The sequence below is a fragment of the Peromyscus eremicus genome, chromosome 14 (genome assembly GCF_949786415.1).
Source record: "Peromyscus eremicus chromosome 14, PerEre_H2_v1, whole genome shotgun sequence".
In the NCBI taxonomy this organism is placed as follows: Eukaryota; Metazoa; Chordata; class Mammalia; order Rodentia; family Cricetidae; genus Peromyscus; species Peromyscus eremicus.
Genome location: NC_081430.1, coordinates 16,276,690 through 16,297,259, shown reverse-complemented (window position 1 = coordinate 16,297,259; position 20,570 = coordinate 16,276,690). Strand labels below are relative to the sequence as shown.

The 20,570-nt window shown below is 38.8% G+C and overlaps 1 pseudogene; it reads right to left on the bottom strand.

Annotated features, from left to right (window-relative positions):
- LOC131924566 (sentrin-specific protease 2-like) overlaps window positions 1-20,570 on the bottom strand; it is a 93,665-nt pseudogene that overhangs the window by 50,550 nt on the left and 22,545 nt on the right.

Below are 20,570 nucleotides of genomic sequence, written 5' to 3'. Positions count from 1 at the left end.
TCTACTTGCAGCGCTCTCTAACAGGCCCAAGCATAGTAAACATAGTTCTAGCAGGTTTTGCCCTTCACCCTTTTCTCTCCCTTGATAAACCGTTAGATTACATTCCTAAAGCTAGCCCCCAAGGTCTATTCCCTTATTTGGCCAATAGCTCATTCCTGAAACTGAACACCAAGGTCCAGCTATCAGAACACCAAGGTCCAACAATCAAAATTCATTATTTGGCAAACACGTCCAGTCAGGACTTACCAGCTCACCCTAACACAGACTTCCCCTTTTTCTCCTTAAAAACCACTCCTGCAAAAACACCTGCTGTCTGTCTTTGTCTAATCAAAACATCCCCTACCCCACAGCTCCAGGCTGGTCCCTCTAGGGTAACAAATCTCCTTTGTTCTGAGAATTTCATGTCTGGGTGTGTTTTGTGTTAACTCCAAGGGACCCCTTTACACTACTTACCTAGTATTCCTGGCAAAATTAGGGGGCCGCCTTCTACTACTGTGGCACTGTAATTGATCATTCCACCTAGGAAGATGTAATGAGAGGTAAAAAAAATTGTTAAAAAGATTCCTTCAATGTTTTTCTCAATTTTTAAAAAGATCTATTCATATTTGTATTGTGTGTGCATCTGTTTTGCCTGCATGTATTTCTGTGCACCGCTTGCATGCCCATTGCACAAGCCACAAGGGAGGATGAGATCCTCTCTGACCAGAGTTCCAGATGGTTTTAAGCTGCAGTGTGGGTAATGGGAATTGAACTCAGGTCCAATGCAGAAGACCAAGCAGTGCTCTTAACCACCGAATCATCTTTTCATCCCAAACATTATTAATTTCAAAAAAATAATTCTTTAGTATTTAAAATCATCTGCATATCCAATGTACTTTCTATCCACGTGTCAATCACATTTTTGACAGCAGTTAAAAACAAATAGACCAAAAAAACCCCAAACCATTTCTTGATGATGTTTGAAGCCATTAAGAAGTACAAAACAATTCAAGAAATCCTGACAAAGGAAAATGATGCTGGAAGCATTCTTCTACAAAGCTATCATTTTAATACAGCACGGTATTGACATAGAACAGATCTGTTGACCAATGGGTAAGAATGAAGAAGACCCCATCAGCATGCATCTACAACTTAGAGCATATACTGGAAAAACAAAAGCCTCTTGGTCATTAGTGGAATGAAATCTGGATCTTCCTACGCAGAAGACTGAACTAGATATCTGTTTTCCACATTGTGTCTGAATGAAAATAAATTGAAGACATACATGTAAGACCAGAAAAATATGAAAATCCTGGGAAGACACAGGACAATTGGGGACATTTCTGGATATTTTGGGATATGAACCTAAATTATTATACAGACAGGGCAAAGAAGACTATATCAAAAGAAATGTCTATCTAGCAAAACAAACAAACAAACAAACAAACAAACAAAAACCATAAGAATAGAGAGGCAAACTCACAGAACAGGAGATCGGGAGGATATATTTACAAAGTACTCATCTGACAAATAAGAGTTTAGTCTTCAGAACATATATGGAACTCAACAACTCAACAGCAAACAAATCAAAATAAGACAAATGCACATAATTTAATTTTTAAATTGGCTAATGACCAAAATAGATGTTACTCAAAAGAATATATAGAGGTAGACAAGCAGTAAACTAAGAAATGCTCAACAGCACTGGCGTAGGGAAATACAAATGAAACACAGAATGACCTACCACATGAGAGTGGCTATTAACAAATCAGCAGTATAAAGAAAGGCTGATGAGTGTTCAGAAAAAGGGACACCCACACACTGCTGGTGGAAATATTAAACTAGTACAGCTATTTTGGCAAAAAGTGTGGAGGTTTCTCAGTAAACTGGAAGTGGAATGACACCTTGATCCATTCATTTCATTTTCCAATTTCATGTGGCAATCCCAATTTCATTTCAGTGAAAGGAAATCGGTATATAATATGCTTGCACATATTACACTACTATTCACAATGCCTATAGTATGGGGATCAATTTAGATTTCTAACAGTGATTGAAGAGGTAAAGAAATATGGTATATAAATGCAATGGAGTATTATTCTGCCACAAAAAGAATGGGATTCCATTCCTCACAGCAACATAAATAGATCTAAAAGATGACAATCTCATATAAAACAAGTAATACAGATGTAGAAAAAAACAGTTTAGTTTCATTTAGATATGGAAAATAAAATCTTTTTAACATAGAAGCTGAGAATAAAGTAGTAGCAACTATGGCTGAAGGAGGGGTTAGCAAAAGAAGCTGAGAGGAAGGAGAGCAGGTCCAGAGCCTCAGGTGGGTTGGAAGAGTAGCTTCTGGTGTTCTATAGCTCACAGGACAATGGTTTAACAATTGTTTGCTTCACACCCCACATGCTAACAGAAGGGATCTCAAAGCTTCCCAGTAGAGACATGTTTGTTTGACCTGATAGAAATCATATTTATCTTGATCTGACCATTACACATTTTGTGCACATATTAGAATGCCATATTTTGACCTATTATATGCAATTATGGTGTGTTAAACAAAACAATCATACTTAAATTGACATCCATTCTGAAGTAAAAATCTTCTTCCATATACTAAGAATTACATAACAGGGAGTTTGAATTGCTGGTACCATGACTGCCTTGTTCTCTGTATATGGCAATACATTTTGAAGGAGATAAATACTGTGTCCACAAGTGCCCAAACTCCGGGTAGCTCAGAGGAGGCTTTGCTAGATGGAGGTTATTTCAATTATGACTTCTTTCTTGTATGTATGGTTTGTTTCAAATGTGTCACAGCTCTTTCTTTTTACCTCCATTCAGAAGAATTTATCAGAAAATTTTGCAAAACCATTTCCTCTAAATATGTGTGATTTATCTCATCACATTTGGCTGTAAAATGGCAGGACTTTGCACATTCCACTGATACAATATATGTATGCAGCTACATACGTGTGTTTAAATAGAGTTACATTACACATGGTGTTAACAATCTGTAGATGAATTCTAAATGGTCTTACTAAATAAAAAAAAAAAACAAAAACAAAAACAAAACACAGAGCCAAATATAGGGGTGAAAGCCTTAGAGAGATCAGGGAAATAGGGAAAGCCACCAACCAAACTTACCTCACCAACTCTGCAGCTTCCAAATGAACTTCTTCCTGAATACTCATGTTTATATGCCTTGTCTGTTCTGTTCTCTCATTGGCTCTCTTATCCCAGCTACATCACTTCCTCTTCCTACACAGCTATGTCACTTTTTGTCTGTTTGTACAGACCTCCAGACCCCTATGGTTGGTACTGGGACTAAAGGCATGTGTTACCATGCTTGGCTCTGCTCCCTTGTGTGGCCTTGAACACACAGAAATCCTGCCTGCTAAGTGATAGGATTAAGGGTGTGTGCTACCACTGTCTGACTTATTTGTTTACTTATAAGAGCTTTCTTTTTCCTCTGATTCTCCAGGCAAGTTTTATTTATCAAAGCACAAATAAAATATCACCACATTTTAACACAAATAAAATATCACCATAACAATCCCCCAAAGAACCATACATTAACATAATCCCCAGTGCCAGGCAAGAGAAACCTTTCTTCAAGTTATTGGCCAGTGTAGTCCAAGGGATTCTCCAAACAATATAGGCTATTGCAACTGTCCTTGGTTGCCTTATAGAATGTGAGGGTAAGATATTATTGATATCTTGAAGATATCACATATTTCAGACACATGACTTAGAAGAATGGAGCTGGAACTCTCCTGGAAGCTGCCTCTTTGAAGACTAGCTTTCATAGTATATGACAGTGCTATGCAAACTGCCAGGGAATAAAAAGAAAGCTCTGAACCTCATTGTAAAGTCTCTAAACACAACAATGACCCAACTTGGAAAGATACAACCACCGGTGATGCAATAATGGCATATTTACCTTGGGAGGAGCCAGAAGCTGGCTAATTTGACTTAAAGCTTACTGAAGACAAGTGTGTCTGGTACTATAAAAATAGTCAACTACCCATGGCTGAGTGTATCCTCATGCCTATAGATAATTGTAGCACTCATGTCTCATCAAAGAAAATTTTTTAATTTATTTTTTGCAACAGATGGAGACACTAGATTGATCACATCTTCTACATGATGGGGAAGCTTACTCCATAAAACCCCAACAGCACAGTCTTCTAAATAAGACCTGTATAGTGAAAAAAATAGTTGACATGCCAACATGGACAAGAAAAATTTCTTGAGGCTCCAGCCTTAGATGAAAAGCTAGAAGAAATTAATGGCTGCTCCGAGGGAAAGAATCATCCTCTCCCAAGTGGCCAGACTTAACACATGTACAGATGAACAACTAAATAGACTTTAACACACTGTGTGCGTGCGTGTTTGTGTGTGTGTGTGTGTGTGTGTATGTGTGTGTGTGTATAAACAATATAGTAGACTAGGACATGAATTTAAGAGCGTCTGGGAACACAAGACAAGTTGGAGGAGGAGGAGAGAGGGGTGGAGGTTATATAAATACAATATAAAACTCAAAAAGTCAAACCTTATAATTAAAAAATTAGAGATAATTCTGGAGGAATGAAATAATCAAATTATTACTAAGTGACTTGTTTTTCTTCCTTATGCCAGTATCATGTTAAAGTCATTTATTTACAATATTCTTGAACTACCAAACCACAAAAAAAAAATCATGAAATGGAAGATAAGCAAAGTGAGGTTAAATATTGAACACTGATCTTAAAGATCAAAGAATTAGTCACTCGTCATGTAGTAATGTATTGGTTTATATTATATACGTACACACAAAATCTTCACATTAAAAGCACTTTGAAGTGAACACTGGCATTCTTTATTTGCATCATTGTCTCTGGTTAATTCCCCTTGTACTAACATTAAGACTACCATAAAGGATCATGAATGTAACAAGATTTTGTGTGAGTTCATATACATCAACTTCTGTAAGTAATGAAAAATTCAATGCGACTCTTTCTTCCAAAAAGTATTAGGCATAAACTTAGTGAGGTTTTCTTGTTTAGTGTAGCTGAAAACGCCATAAACAAGGAAGACATTAAAAATGATAAAGCCATTTCAGATATCTAATTCTGTGATAAAAGCAATGACACTTCACAAACTACTGTGGCCATGGTCAGTTGCTGCTAGTGGTGTGGAAGCACTTTGTGCTTCACCGGCCTGGTGGGCATAGTTGCTTGTGATACTACCTGGTCAGCAGTTGTGTCGGTTCTGAGTGCTTCTCTGAGAACTAGAAATCACAGCTGCTGATCTGAGAGCGGTGTCACACTTGAGTTATCCTACCATCCAGAGACCCAAGGAAGGGCAGTTGTAAATTCATGCCCAGCTTGGGCTACATAGCAAGACCTATTTCTAATCAGGACGAAAATGAGGACAATGCTGCTGCTTGTGAGAGTCTGTCCCACTCTATCATGAGGACAGAGTTCTCTTTCTTCTCACCCCATACCCTACACATCAGTACATACCCTTTGCCTATCTTAAACATAAAGCCAGAAGCTCAGAGTGTTTGATGAGTCCATAGCTTACCTTTGATTTGGGTAATTCTTGGGTCAAGCATAGATTCTTCCAGGAGATTTAACTTCATCTCCCCATACTATCTTTGCTCTTCAACCGCACTGTTCACACAATAGCCAAAATGACACTCTAAGATATTGTCTTTTATTTCTTTGTGGGAAACTCTGCAATATCTCTCCATGACTTGTCCCAGGCTTCCTACCATCTCACCCACTATCCCTCTGAACTTGTCTACTTTCTATTTACTTGCTCTAGCCATAGAAAGCTCTTTGATATTCACAAAGTCTCTATGAAGCTTCTCATCCAAGGGCTTTGCCTCTAGTTGACTTGAGCTTCAAGACACACTGAGAATAGCTTTTTCTCAGATATCCTCATGGAAAATTCCCTGGCATTCTCCAGAATGCAACTACAATTTCATTTCCTCACTGAGGTCTGCCTTCACAGTTCTATCCAATGTTTGTACTTGAAGATATCCAGCCTTCACTACTGTTGTTCACATTCTGCTTTGCTACTGTTCTCTTCTAAGAGTACATGGTGTCTTTGTACTGGGCATACTATTTACAGTATTAAATCTACTTAGCTTGCCGTGCTATGGTCAAAAATAAGTTCAACCAGTCACTCACAAGCCATCTTATTTGCATGAATTGGCTGAGGCTCTTCAGTGACTTGTGTATTCTGAGTACTCCATGCTGAATTGCCTTTGTCCTGACAGAAGAGAATAGCAGCTTCTGCTTGGACATAGCACTTACTATAATCACTAGCATTTCATTATCTAAAACAAATTGTATAACTGAATCAGTGTCGGAAGGGAAGTCTGTTATTTAAGAAAAGGAGGGATGAGGAGCAGCTACTGGTCGATGGTTATTGTCTGTTGTCTGCTAGAATCTTGAGGGCAGGCCACTGTTCGTCTGTTCTTTACCTTGATAAACATTTGGTACCTAGAACAAAGCCTTGCATATAGTAACTGTTAGGTAACTATTGAACAAACACATGAGGAAAAAGTACACTGTCTATCACACAGCTTTACATTTCCATAACCATTTAAAGTTTTTGCCAGTTGCTACAGTTAATGCAAATGATATTTCTCATTTTGAAATGGGAAAAAAGGTTATGATGGCCTTATTTAAAAAAAATTATTGGTTTTGCCTTGGCTTCCAGTTTGAATATAGGAATATTGAAGAGGATAATAAATAACATTCTGATAGCCAGAGAACTGGGGTTGATCACTAATCATGTAGCTTTATAATTTGCTGTGTGGTCTCAGATAACCTTTCCCTCACTAATAGAATACACAGTTGCTACATTGGGACTATTTCATGGCTAGTCTAGGCAAATAGTGTATTTTTCTTTAAATTTCTTTTTCTTAGCACTTTACTAAGCTTATCTTGGGAGAATTTCTCTAAAAAAAAGTTTACTTAGGACATCTCGGAACAAATGCCCCTAATGAAGGGGAAAGGTAAAGAAGGGAGCTGTCTTTTTTAGTTTCTTTTCCTCCAACATGGATGATATGTGGTAAAGATGACATACAAGGAGCTGTGGCAGCCATGGTCTGACCTTGAGATCACAAGCAAAAGGACAAAGGCAAGCTCATGGAGAAAGAACAGTTACAGTGATAGATGGCCCTTTATCACAAATTGAGGTGCTGGCACAATCCTTCAATTGACAATCTATAGAACTTCTAGTGAATGAACAATACTGATTCTCACACAGTGGTACTGCACACTGTTGTGTTTATCCTAAGCTAAATACATCTGAATGGAACAAATCACTTGAAGGGAATCATCATAAAAACAAACAACCAAAAAACAAAAAACCCTCATGATATAATGCTGTTTCAAAATATGAGAAGTAAGATAAGGAATTATAGATAAGAAATTATAGATAAAAAGCATAACCCTGGGATATTGGTAGTGCATTTGATTGCTCAAAATACAAGAACATAATTTGGTTTGACTAAATTCAAGCAGGAACAATATTAGAAAAAAAGCTGATTTTTACTTAAAACTGTTCTAGAGAAGTAATTTGAATGATTTTGTTGTTTGTAAGCCAGATGTTCTAACAATTATAGACACTTAGTTATAAATCAAAGAATTCAATTTTGTCATTTATCACTGCAGTTACTGAAAAACACAAAAATACAAGAGGGCCTGTGAAATGATTTAACATGGGTTTGAGGCTAAATGTAGCTCCGTAATTCCAAAGCCTGTGGAACATAACTTTGGTCACAACTACCAATCGATATGTGACTTTGGATATTATGGGTCACCCGAGAGTGGGCGGGGCACAGGGCTGTTGTAACACAGGGCTGTGGTGGGTTGCAGGAGGATTATGGAACCTGTGGAAGCAGCTTTTCTCCCGCGCAAAGATGAATGAACTGAGGAAGCAAAGGCGTGGCTACGTGTTCTGCGTGAGTATAAATTCAATGACCTGATTATTCTGACTTAAACTGCTACTTGGCTCATAAAGTAAGAAATAAGGGTGGGAAAACCAGTTCTGCCATGGCAGCTCGACTATAAACTTGGACTAAAGTAGTCCCTTTCCTGGGTCCCTATCTTTAGGATGCACTCTTGGCCATTACACTTCCTGACTGGTTAAAGAACAGAACCATGCACTGGTGTTTTGGGAAAGAAGAAAACAAGAATTTCCCTGAAATTTATCAGTGAGACTTAGCCTTCTTATCCTAGAGGCAACCAAGATCTCAGGGAATTTGTGTATGGTCTGCTCAACAAAATTTGTTCTCAAGTCTATCCCTAGAAACAGGTGAAATGAAAGCCTAAGCATTTCCAGATTTCAGCCATGATAGAAGAAAAATGCAGGTATCAATCTTCCTAAACATAGAGAGAATAAGAGACTCTGCTTGCTCTTACCATGCCAGTCCCATGTACTTCCTGCCTGGAATCTTATACTGCCCCTACAGGACCACATCCTCAGAGTCAACTACATGATCTTCTGTTCCAAGTGCAGTAAGAAATTGTGGGGCCTTCATCAGGAACAAGATATTAGTCTCCCCTTCAAGTAGGTCTGTCATTACAACCATTTTGCAGCCTCTCTGCTGGGGCATGCTCCTTAGCTAGCATGGGGGTAGGCAGCCAGCACCCAAGTTCTCCACTAAGAGTCATTTGTTGAATTCTCCTGCTCATAGGCCCCAGCTGTTGCCCTTGCATGTTTGTGAGTCCCTATCCAGATTATGAGCATCTTGGGTCTTTGCTGATGCTACAAACCTGACCTGTGTTCACTCACCCAGTGCTTGGAATTTGGTAGTTACTTACCATTGCATAATTAGTCTTGTCCTTTGTTTCTGATGACAGTAGAGATAAAGATGAATCCTCCTCTTCAGTGACCTGCAGTAAAATCTTGATGGGTACTGTAGAAATAAATGTCTGCCCATGGAATCTTCCAGTTATTTTCCCTGTGCTCAGGTCCACATTTTCCTGGGAATTGTATCCCTAGGGCTTCACAGGCTATAAGGATACACACATATGATACCCCTGATTTGAGAAACACTGTGGAGAGAGAAATTGTTTTCTCCTTTCTGATACTCAACTTAGTTTTTCCCCATTTCTTTCCTGTTATAAGCTGGGTCCTGACATTGTCTAGTCTCTGTGAAATGTCACATTTGGGGAAATAGCTCAACAATCAAAAAGTAATTAAAAGCAATTCCATTCTTTACTGACATTTCTTGAAGAAGGGCCATGAGATTTAATACATAATTCATACCAATGTCTTCACATTCTGCCACTGCCCCCAAACCTTTTCATCCACACTTTATAATCTATTCTCAGCAAATCTTATAAAAGCACATTTTATATGAATCTTTACTACCTCTCTCCTCTTCAATTTTCAATTTTATTTTCCTTAAGTATAGATTAATGGTCCCCTGATTTTTCTCTTTGTAATATCCCTTCACACCATAAGATGTATAGGAATAACTGAGAATTTCTCCAAGAAGCTTACAAGTTGAAACACACACACAAAAATACACACACTGTGTATGCACATATACTCACATACATATACACACATATGCAACATATGCATACACACACACATACACACACACACACACACACACACACAGAGAGAGAGAGAGAGAGAGAGAGAAGTGATACCTAGCAGACTAACAGATAGTTAAAGACAGATTTCATGAGAGAAAAAAAGAAGATTGGAACATCCATAATTAAACATCTTTTAACATCCCCATTTCTCTGAGAATCATTTTTCCTGTGCCTCTATTCACTTCTTTTTCCAGCTAGGAAGAGAATCAATCTTACTGAGCTCACTCAGCACTGTGCTTGGGGCAGAGAGTCTAGACTATTTCTGTTTGTCATGAGAAGGAGCTCAAGGTACTTGGTTTTTAGCTGCACCAAATCTGGTATCATTCATCTGTTAAAGTTATTTTTTAAAGCCTTTAAAAATTCAGTGCAGAACAACAACAACAACAAGAAAAGTAAATTGTCCTTTGATTCTATAATGGCTTTTATTCCCCAGAACTTCAGTGTGCAAATAAAAGAAAGCAAATTACGTTCTGAATTAAACTTTTCTTGCTTCAGCTAGGCTGAGTCACCTTTGACGTTCTTTTTCTTTCTTTCTTTTTTTTTTAAATTTTTTTTTTTTGAGTTCCTGGCTGCACATCTAGAGCTATTTTAAAAGATGTCACATACAAATCTGCAAACCTTAGGATGTTCTACTCCAGGCAAGTAATTTAAAGGAATGAAGCTGAGCTGAATTTATCCCTATATTTTTCTAGGCTTTGGTTTCTCTCCAAATCTATTGGTATCTGTAGTAGCATCCAGAATATTAAGACACAACCATTATTGATGCAGCCCTCTCTTGGCCTCTTGGATGTACCACAGATGGCAAAATATGATTGGAGAGGGGAGATAAATGTATTAAACTTCACCTTGCACATATCCCATGGTAGGAAAAGAAGCACATGCCATATGTATTTTAGTAAATGACTTCAGAATGTTCTTCAGCTTTTTAAGCACTTCAGAATACAAGCACTTCAGAAAGAGTGCTTGGTGGACAGAGATGAACATTTTTCAGCTCTTGTGTTTTCCTATGACAAGATTTGGTTTTCTAGTGAATGCTAGCCGTGGAACTCCTGAGGACAGTGGCTGCCCCACATTTTCTTTCATACAAGGACTTGGAGCAGGGTTCTAGTGAGAAGGCAAATAGAGGCAGAGGGTATGTACAGAAATTGCTCATACTTTCAGAAGACTATTCAGTGCCTAGCAAGGTAATGATGGTGGTCCTCTGCCAGGTAGCAGCTGGCTACAACCCCTTCTCAGCTTCACCTACCTTTTGGCCATGTCTTTGTAAAGCCTGATCTGTGAAAAGTAGTTATTCTTTAAGAATCTTTCTAATGACTCACTGAATGAAACCACAAGGAGACTGGAGACATCTCATTCTCAGAATGGGATGTGAAAAGAAGCATTTGGGCTGTGGCTTATTGATACTGGAGTCTATGAAACTTCTTCCTAAATTCCAGCTCTATGAGTTACTAGCTATGAAATCTTAAAAAGCTAAGTTGCCTCCCTCTTCCTCAGATCCTTCAGTCTAACAATCCCCCATCTGAGCTTCTCTTGCTCCATCCCTTCAAAATTTTTTATGTTAAATAACCCACTTGCCTGAGGCTGTTATGGCACAAGGGAATGTTGGCAAAGTTCAGAAAGTATTTCTTGCTACATTTTAGATGATTAGAAATATATATAGTTGTATATATATTTCTAATCATCTAATATATATATGGTTAGAAATAAAGATTTATTAATATAATCATCAACATCATTATTATACTGCAACTAAATATTCCCCTACATGTAACACTTTTCCATGTATACTATGCATCCATTGACTCAAAAAAAATGAGTCCTTATATTGACCAAGACCTTGTACTGAATTAGGAAGCTGTTTGCAAAATAGAAAGAACTGCATACAAGTTTCTTGTGGTGTCCTGGAAACTATGCACAAAACACCAGAATACGTTGAGGAGGAGGCACTGTCCTCAATGTAGGGAGTAGGTAGGTATCACAGAAGAGAAGGCATGTTTGAAATGATTCTAAAGGATGAACAGAGATCCATCAGTTGAGGATGGGATGAAAGATAGCTGCAAAAACAAAGTATAATAGTGTATTTATGGGAATCCAAGTTTGAAAGTACAATCCATTACTGCTCAGTCCTTAAAAAGTAAAATACTCATTTCAGTAAGGGAAGATTGTCATGGATTGAGGTAGGAGACTAGCACATAAGAATGTGAAGTACACACAGAAATCTTTCAGGGCTAAGGGATGATGTTTACTTATGTGTGTGCATGAAGGAGCCATTGGAAGGCTTGCCAAGAAGTGTCACCAAGGCTGTTGTATCTGAAATATAATTGAGGTATTTTGTGAAGAATTTATTCAGGGGAAATTATAGATAAGATGAAGAAACACTAATCATTTCATGTCAGAGGTGATGCTAATGCAGAGATGGAGGCATGTTTCAGAAACAGGAAGACAGGAGCTTTCTGTTATCTTTATCTTCATACACCAAGAAGTTGTGTTTTTGAGAACCTCCCTTGGCAAACCAAATAATTCTTGATTTTTCCATTGCTCAAACCTGGAGATACCCTGAGCTTTCTAATAGTACTTTTGGTCAGTTAACAAAAATTGTCAATTTCTTCTTTTAAAATTAGGATTTGAAATTAAATTTCACACTTCATCATCACTCCTCCAAACCAGACACCATAATACATTAATTTATTATGAAACAGCATTGTATTTTTGAAAGTCTGTCACAACTGAATATCTTTTAACTTGTATCCAAACAGAACCTCAGGTCACTTTGTTTAACTGCTGCCATGACACTTTTTAATGGAATATTTTCAAGGTGTGTATTTGTCCACATAACCTCGTATAGTGATAGGCTGAATTTAGTAGGCAGTGGTGTGGAGAAAACCCAGAAAAATTATCTTTCAAAGTAGTGTGTCTTTTTAGTGAGTGTGAGTGAATTAGGCAAGCTGCTGATAAAAAATGTCTATAGAATAAAGCATGTTTCTGAAGTTAAGGTGCCAAACATCAGGAATCTTCTACCCCAATCACTGGTCAAGCTATTTTGTAATAGATATATTGGTTGGGAACCAGCAACAGTTGTTTAAATCAAAAACATTAGCATTCATTTCTATCAAAGATCATTAACATAATTTCTTACATGCCTAAATCACCTGCATAAATAGTACACAGCACAGTAGTTATTCCTGTGGGTGAAAATCAAAAGTATTGTGCTGACACACCTATAACGTGCCCTTGGGCAGGTCATCTTCATTCTGCCTCAGTTTTTTATTTTGGAACACAGGACAAACAATAAGAATTGTAACAGTATCTCATGGTGTCATGGGGACAAAATAAATGCATTCATAAAATTATTTGAAGTTTGGCAAGTTTATAAAAATAGTCAAGAAAGAACAATATAAAGTTTTCTAACTGACTACCTACAAATTTCCCTTGCCATGGCAATCAGCTCCTCATGGAAATATCTTTCCTTCATGTTCTTATTTTTCTAGCTTACCTTCAGAGGAATAAAAACGTTTGACCATGCACTAAAATATACTTTAACCACAGGCTATATTCTAGTCACTATGCTCAAGTTGCACTCCTAAAAGCGTAAGAAGATGTGGTCTTTCCTTAGGACACTTAGGGTCTATGGTATAAAAAGTACTTAAACTACTAATTACAATGCATACTGGAAGGCAAGGAGAGCTTGGTGGCCTGTGGACAAGTGCTTGCTAGTTTATAGCATGGCAAACACTTCCTTACATATGTTCACAAAAAGGCTGATTTTAGAACGGTCAACAGTCTCATATGATAGAGGTTTGGTGTCTTTTTCTCCTGAGAATGAGTTCTTGAAACTGAAAGCTATTGCAGTCTTGTTCAAACAGATTACAATCTGCAAGGAAGGTTCTGGTACTCGGTGATTGGTTAAAGATGAAAAGTGATTGCTGTGGGATATCATTCTGTATGCTTTGAATATGTGTTGCTCTGATTGGTTCATAAATAAAATGCTAATTGGCAAGTAACCAGGCAGGAAGTATAGGTGAGATAAGCAGACAAGGAGAATTCTGGGAAAAGGAAGGACAGAGAAAGGAGTCACTAGCCAGAGGAAGCAAGATGACAAGGCAGAACTGAGAAAAGGTACCAAGCCACGTGGCTGAACATAGATAAGAATTATGGGTTAATTTAAGTGTAAGAGCTTGTCAATAATAAGCCTGAGCTAATGGCTATACAGTTCAGAATTAATATTAAGACTCTGTATGTTTATTTGGGTCTGAGTGGCTGCAAGATCAGGCAGGAGAGATTCGTCCCAACCGCAGCGCTGGGGCAGGACTGGAGAAACTTCCAACTACAAGTGATATGTGTCATTTAGACCTTGTGGAAGTTAGCTTTGCTAGATTCTTTCAGACATTGTCACCTCAAATCATTTTGTGCTGATGAAATATATAGATATAGATGCTTTGGCCCTACCCAGATTCAGTTGTGCATATTGGCCACACAGATCAATGAAACATTCTTCCTGTTGGCTCTGTCTGGCACTACAGATATATGCCAGAAGTCAAGCAGTACTGTGAAAACTTTGATCCTTTGCTGTGCTACTATGGTTATCACAAATATTTCTAGTTATTCTTCACTGACACAAATATGGTTTTTGTTATCAGGTCTTCTAACAGCATATTATTATTGTTAGAGGAAAAAATGAAGTGGTAGACACCTATGAAGCATTCTTTCTTACCCAAATTCAGAGTTTAATTGCATTGATTATAAGTATAGAAGATAAACTGATATAATGGGGCTGATTCTGAGCACTGCCCTGGCTTGGGTGATTATTACTGAGCTTATTCAACCATTTTTTTCCATAACCTTCTTTCTCTTGATATCCCATGCCATGCCATTGTGTAGGATTGAAATAATAACTATAACTAAGCTAGGTCTTAGTCAACAAAGGGAACTATGCCCACTGATACATCACTGGGCACAGGACACACATCTGCAGTGGTGGAGAAGACAGCTGAGTCAAAGCCCTGGCTACAAGCTTGGAAAGAATCAACGGAGTGGCACTAAATGATCTGCAAAGTATGATGCAACACCCAAAGCATTTTCCAAAGTGTTCCTTCTGGCAGTCCACCTGTGTGATTTCTCATTCCTACACAAAACATGCAGATTTTCCATGATTTTTAAAAACTTTTTATCCTTTTCTTCTGAGATGTATTACTATTATTTCATATTGTTAACACAGGAGCATCAGTAGTAATGTATCTAAATGAATCCAGACACTGGAAACACTAACAGTAGAGTCTTCTAGGCTATTTCTGCTGTCTACCCTGGAAGGCTTGAGGAAATGGGCCAGGAATTTATTAACTGTGCAAATGGAGAAATTTGGAAGAGGGAGAAGCATGTGGGGAGAGATAAGGAATAGAACAGTCAAACTGGCCACTATTTCAAACAGTTCTTCCACATGTCAGATTTCTGAAGAGGTCCTCGTGTTTATGGTACTGGAATGAGATTTCAGGGTTCCAAATCCCATTCTGGGCACTTCCCAGTAACAAACAATAACAGATAAGTTATTGTATCTGTCTAGATCTCAGCATTCCCTCAACTGTGAACAAGGATGGTTAATATTGATTGTCAATGTAACAAGATCTAGAGTCATTTAGGAGACAGACTCTCAACGTGTGTGAGGGAGTATGTCATTTGGATCAAATGAGGTCAGAAAACTCATCCTAAATATGGGTGGTATCATTCATGCACCAGGGTTCCACACTTAATAAAAGATGCAGCAAACTGAGTACCACATTTATCTCTGCTTCCTAAGCGTGGATGCAATGCAACCAGCAGCCTTATGCACTTGCCACCCTGCCTTCCCCGACATGATTGACTATATCCTTTAAACTGTGAGGCAAAAACCCAAACCCTTCCTTCTTTAAATTGTGTGTGTGTGTGTGTGTGTGTGTGTGTGTGTGTGTGTGTGTGTGTTATGTGGCATGTGTGTGATGTGTACATACATATGTGTGATTGTGTCTGTATATGTATGTATGCTGTGTGTCTATTTGTATGTATGATGTGTGTGCAATAGTGTATCCATGTTCATGTTTATGAGCATGTTTGCCACCACACACACACGTGTGGAAGTCAGAGGATGATCTCAAGTGTAGCACATGCCATCTACCTTGTTTGAGACAGGATCTCTTGTTGTTCACCACCACCGTGTATACCAAGCTTGCTGGATTTCTAGATTCTGTTGCCCACATCATAGTGAGAGCACCAGGATTGCACATATATTCCACTATATCCAGCTGTAAGTAGGGTCTAGAGATCCCAAGCCAGATACTTATCCTTGTGTAGCAAATATTTTACTCAATGAGCCATCTCTGCAGCCCCATTAACTTCTTTTGTCAGGAATCTTCTCACAGCAATATTAAAGGTGAGTTATACAGGGTTATAGTAACACGTTTCTCTGAGTTTTAAATGAAGAGCTTAAATGCTCAGGTATGTGCATGCATGAAGTAGAAAACTGATATGCTTCAATTTTTTAAGCTTTAGCTTTTTATTTCGAAAAGGCCAATAGAGCCAATGTCACAAGTCAACTTGTTTTTTGAACTCTCAGACTTATACATTCACTGAACCACATTTAAGCAAGTCTGAAGTGATTCCCCACTCAGAGGACTTTGATTTGTCTGTTCCTATGGTCCTAGGAAAGGTTGAATTAAAGTCTTTGTAAATATCCAGACAAAGGAGCTTTGAGACTGAGCTGAGGGAGCTGTGGAGGTGAAGACTCAAGCCTCAGGGAGAGCAGGAGAGCTGGGGACAGGACAGGAAAACCAAGCCATGGCCAAGCTGAGCCAATAGTACAGGAGCTCTCAATTTGCTCTCAGCTTCCCCACCCTCTAAACGACTTCCTTGCTGGCGGGGATTCTGTTTCTATTTGTTTCTATTTTGTTTTGTTTTTATTTGTTTCAATCAAAAGGCATTTTCCATGGGAACATATGTCCAGCTAGGAATAGAAAATCGATGGAAAAGCAGGTTTCACTCTGCTGAATTTATCGATTCCATAAAGGAAAGCTGCTCGTATATACATCCAGCCCAGGCAAAGGGCACCGGCACAGACTCGGGCTTGTTCCTTTCCGAGCTGCCTTTCTTGGTCCTTTCAAATCCAGCAGCGCTGAAAAGCGAAAGCAGTGTTCTTTGGCTTCACACAAACTCACAGCCATTTTGATGACAAGAAAGCAGAGCTGCTTCCCAACGTGTCTTTGTTCGAGTGATAGCGGGCCTATTGAAACCTCCTGATGGAGCTCATTGAAAATAATAGGCGCCATTATCTTCCCTGCCAATGCTGCCATGAGACCTTCAAAAGCTCAAATCATGACAGCACATATTGGATGGACAGGAGAAAGGCAGAGCGTGATTATGGGCAATTTCTGGCTCTCCTCCGCACACCTCATTGTATGAGGAGGGGGCATGGGGCTTTGTAATGCACAGAGAAAGGGCACTTTGTAGTGAACACTCTTGGGAATGTTTTTGTACCCTTAGAATTTAAATGATTTGTCTCAAATAATTTGTGAAAGTAAAATATCAATTTCAGAATCTCTTCAGAAACCAGCGTTTGGAAGTGATCGGTTCTTTAATTTAGTATCAGAATACTGATGTATTTGGTAACTGGACAGGGACTGCAGCAAGGAAGAAAGCAGGAAATCTCTATCCCAGAGACTGCTAAGTGCAGCAACAGACAGTGGCCTGGTAGTGTGGGATCGATAGATCAGGTTGCTGGGAGATTGCAAAGGCATTCCTTTCCCCAGGTCAGCACTCTGTCACCTCACATGTCCCCAGAAATCTGATTTTCAGCTCCCCAGAGTCAGTGTGAAGTAGGATAAACCTGGGCAGGGGAAAACATCAGCCCTCAGCCCTCACTCAGCACAGGGAGCATGCCTGTTAGGCAGTGAGAAATTATAGGAGGAAAACTCCCCCTCAAGGGCTCAATGACAGCAAAGCAGGAAGGAAATGGCTCCAGAGAAGGGTCCCATTTCATTAAAAGAAGAGGGGGAAGCGGCTGTTTGCTATTGGGAACTGTTTCTTTTTGTTGAGTGTTATTATCTCTATGTCTTCAAAAATGAAATGTCTTCAAACCACTACCCAAACACACAAAGACATTCCTTTTTTTCATTTGGAACAACTCTGAAGGACATAGTGTGCCATGTACAGCACCCTTGGGGCTTATATTTAATATCAGAACAAGATGGGCTCCCTGTTTGCCTGATGCCAGATTCCAACTTGGGAGAGGTTGGCAGTGGAAATAGCATTTTCCAGCTACTGTGGCAAAATGAGAAGTGGCAAGAAGGACATGAGTCCCTCTAGAAACTGTCCAGGGTTGAAGCCAGGTGATACTGAGGAAGCTGGAAGAACTCCTTGGGACTTACATGTGCATAAAAACAAGCTTCTTCCACCCCATCCTGCTGCTGTATCTTCTATTCTGTGGGGCTCTAAATAAGTTCCTCCATCTAAGTGGCAATGCATGACCAGCCCTGGGTGTGTTGCACACACACACACACACACACACACACACACACACACACAGAGAGACAGAGAGAGACAGAGAGATAGAGAGACAGAGAGACAGAGAGAGACACAGAGAGAGAGACAGGCAGGCAGGAGACAGACAGGCAGACAGAGGGGAGACAGAGAAAGAGATGTGTATATCATGCACAAATTTACCACATCACACTAAAGCAGAGTGCCCTGGATCAGTCAAAGGCAACTCTGAGGTACTATGCTGAATGAAGTCTCAAATCCAAGGAGTCTGTGACCTCCTGTAACCCCTGCCTTTTGAGCACTAATGGTTCTTTTTCTGTCTATGAAGTACCCTTAGTTGACAAAGAAAAAAAAAGTTTCATTCATGGAAAAAATAAGATTGTCATAGACCTTCTCCTATGTATTTACCCCAAATAACCAGGAAAAATGTAATAACAGATACTGAAGGTCATATCCAGACAGACATTTTCATCGGTTCTGAAGGCAAGTCCTAGAGATCATCTGAGACTCTATCTACAGAGTCATCAAGTTGCAGTCACCTTTCCAAGACCAAATGGAACTATCTCCAGATCCCTGTATGCCCTGAAAGTCAGATGCTAACCTTCCCAATTGCCTGCCTTCCTACCCCCCTCTCACCTCTGAAGAAGAATTTACAACTTATCAGTCTCACAGGACTATTGATGCTCCTTGATGTTGCTATGCACATTAATGAGTCTGTAAGCTTCCCCCTTATAAATCTGCCTATCATCAGTTCATTTCTGTAAATTTCAGAGGGCAGAGGGGAATTTCCACTTGTCCCTGCAAAGACAATAACAATCTCTCTCTATTCTTGGCACTTAATGGATACTTTATAGATATTTCTGAATGAAACCATTAAGCAAACATAAAAATCATTAGTCATGAAAGTAAAATGATGAATTTTCTATAATTATATAATTATAACCTCTTCACCTCTTCAAAATGTCTTAAAAGGATTTCAAGCCAAAATCTTGTATTTATTAAATTCAAAAAAATGAATCTTGCTCCCCTCACATTGACCCTGGCCAGCCTCTTTGCTCCTGAATCCCTGTGCTCTTTCAGGGGATACTGTCTTACTAAGCTTTCAAGAGAGACACTTCCTATGCACTCTGCTTACACAAGCCTCTTCTTTTTTGTGCATTTGGTGAGTATTTGATACAAAAAAATGCTGATTTACTTAAAGGTCTTAACAGGTCATAGGGAAAAAGGCACAGAAAAGGCTATGTATTTCTAAACCATTCTGTTTCATAATAATTATTAATGTTCAGTCAGAGAAGAGTCTAAGTGGGTTTGTCACTGTGCTCACTTAAACACAGGTCCCAAGCACTGATCAAGTCTTCTGAATTGGGTATTCTAGAAGTGTCAGCTCTAGGAATCCACATTTTTATGTATTTATTTTGCTGCGGTCATTGTTTTGGTTATATTTCTATTATTATAATTGGTGATGATGAGGGTGGTGGATGTAATTCGCAGTCTTACTTTGTAACCAAAGCTGGCCTTGAAAGAGGATTGGAAAATCCTTTTGACTTAGCCGCTGAATTCTAGGCTTGCAGGCATGGGCCACTGGTGTGAGTAGGAATCTACATTTTTACATCAAACATTCTGAGTGTATTTTGTTCACACTGATGTGTGAAGGCAGCGATTCAAGGCTCTGGACCATGGTAGTACCCATGTTTCTGAGTGGAACCTTACAACTGTAGTTTCTAAGAAAAATGAATAAGGTCTGTATTGCATTTCCAAAGCAGTTCTCCATTCTTGCCCTGTGTTTTCTTCTCATGGTTTTAACACAGTTTGTGGAAAAGGTTTTCTAGCATCACAGATTTTGTTAAGGGAATAGATCAAAAACATGACAAAATACACCAGGAAGGATCCTTCTAGTCTATGGGCATTTCCTGTTCTAGAATAGGTGGTAAATTAAAATCCACTGATACTCAGTAGCACAGTCTGTCAGTAGTACATGTGAAGGATTCAACTTGTTTTGGAAAATAGTTCATAGAATCCACACATGATCATGGCTAAAAACAAAGCCATAGGGAAGATAAGGGGGTGAAGATTAATGTAGCTCAAGGATTAAGCATTCTAGAAATTAAAGTACTATTGAAAAAAAGTGTTATGTTTGGTAAAACTTAACAGTAACCCCCATACTTTGTTTATGAATTAAGCCAACATGAATGGTTTTCCAAATGAAAACTCCACAAGTGCTGTTGCTCAGAATGATAGGCTCTTGGTGATAGTGAGAACAGCAGATTTTATTGTAATTATATTATTGTTGCTTTTTAAATTCTCTATAAACTATCCATTGTCTTGTTGCCTGTGTCTTGGGAAGTAAATCACATTTCATAGCTTCAGTTGCCTAGTAGGTGTTTCATCTCCTTTGATTGACACTATAATATAATTTGCATAATTTTAGACATTAAATTGACTTTTGTCAGTAGGACACTTCTAATAATTGAG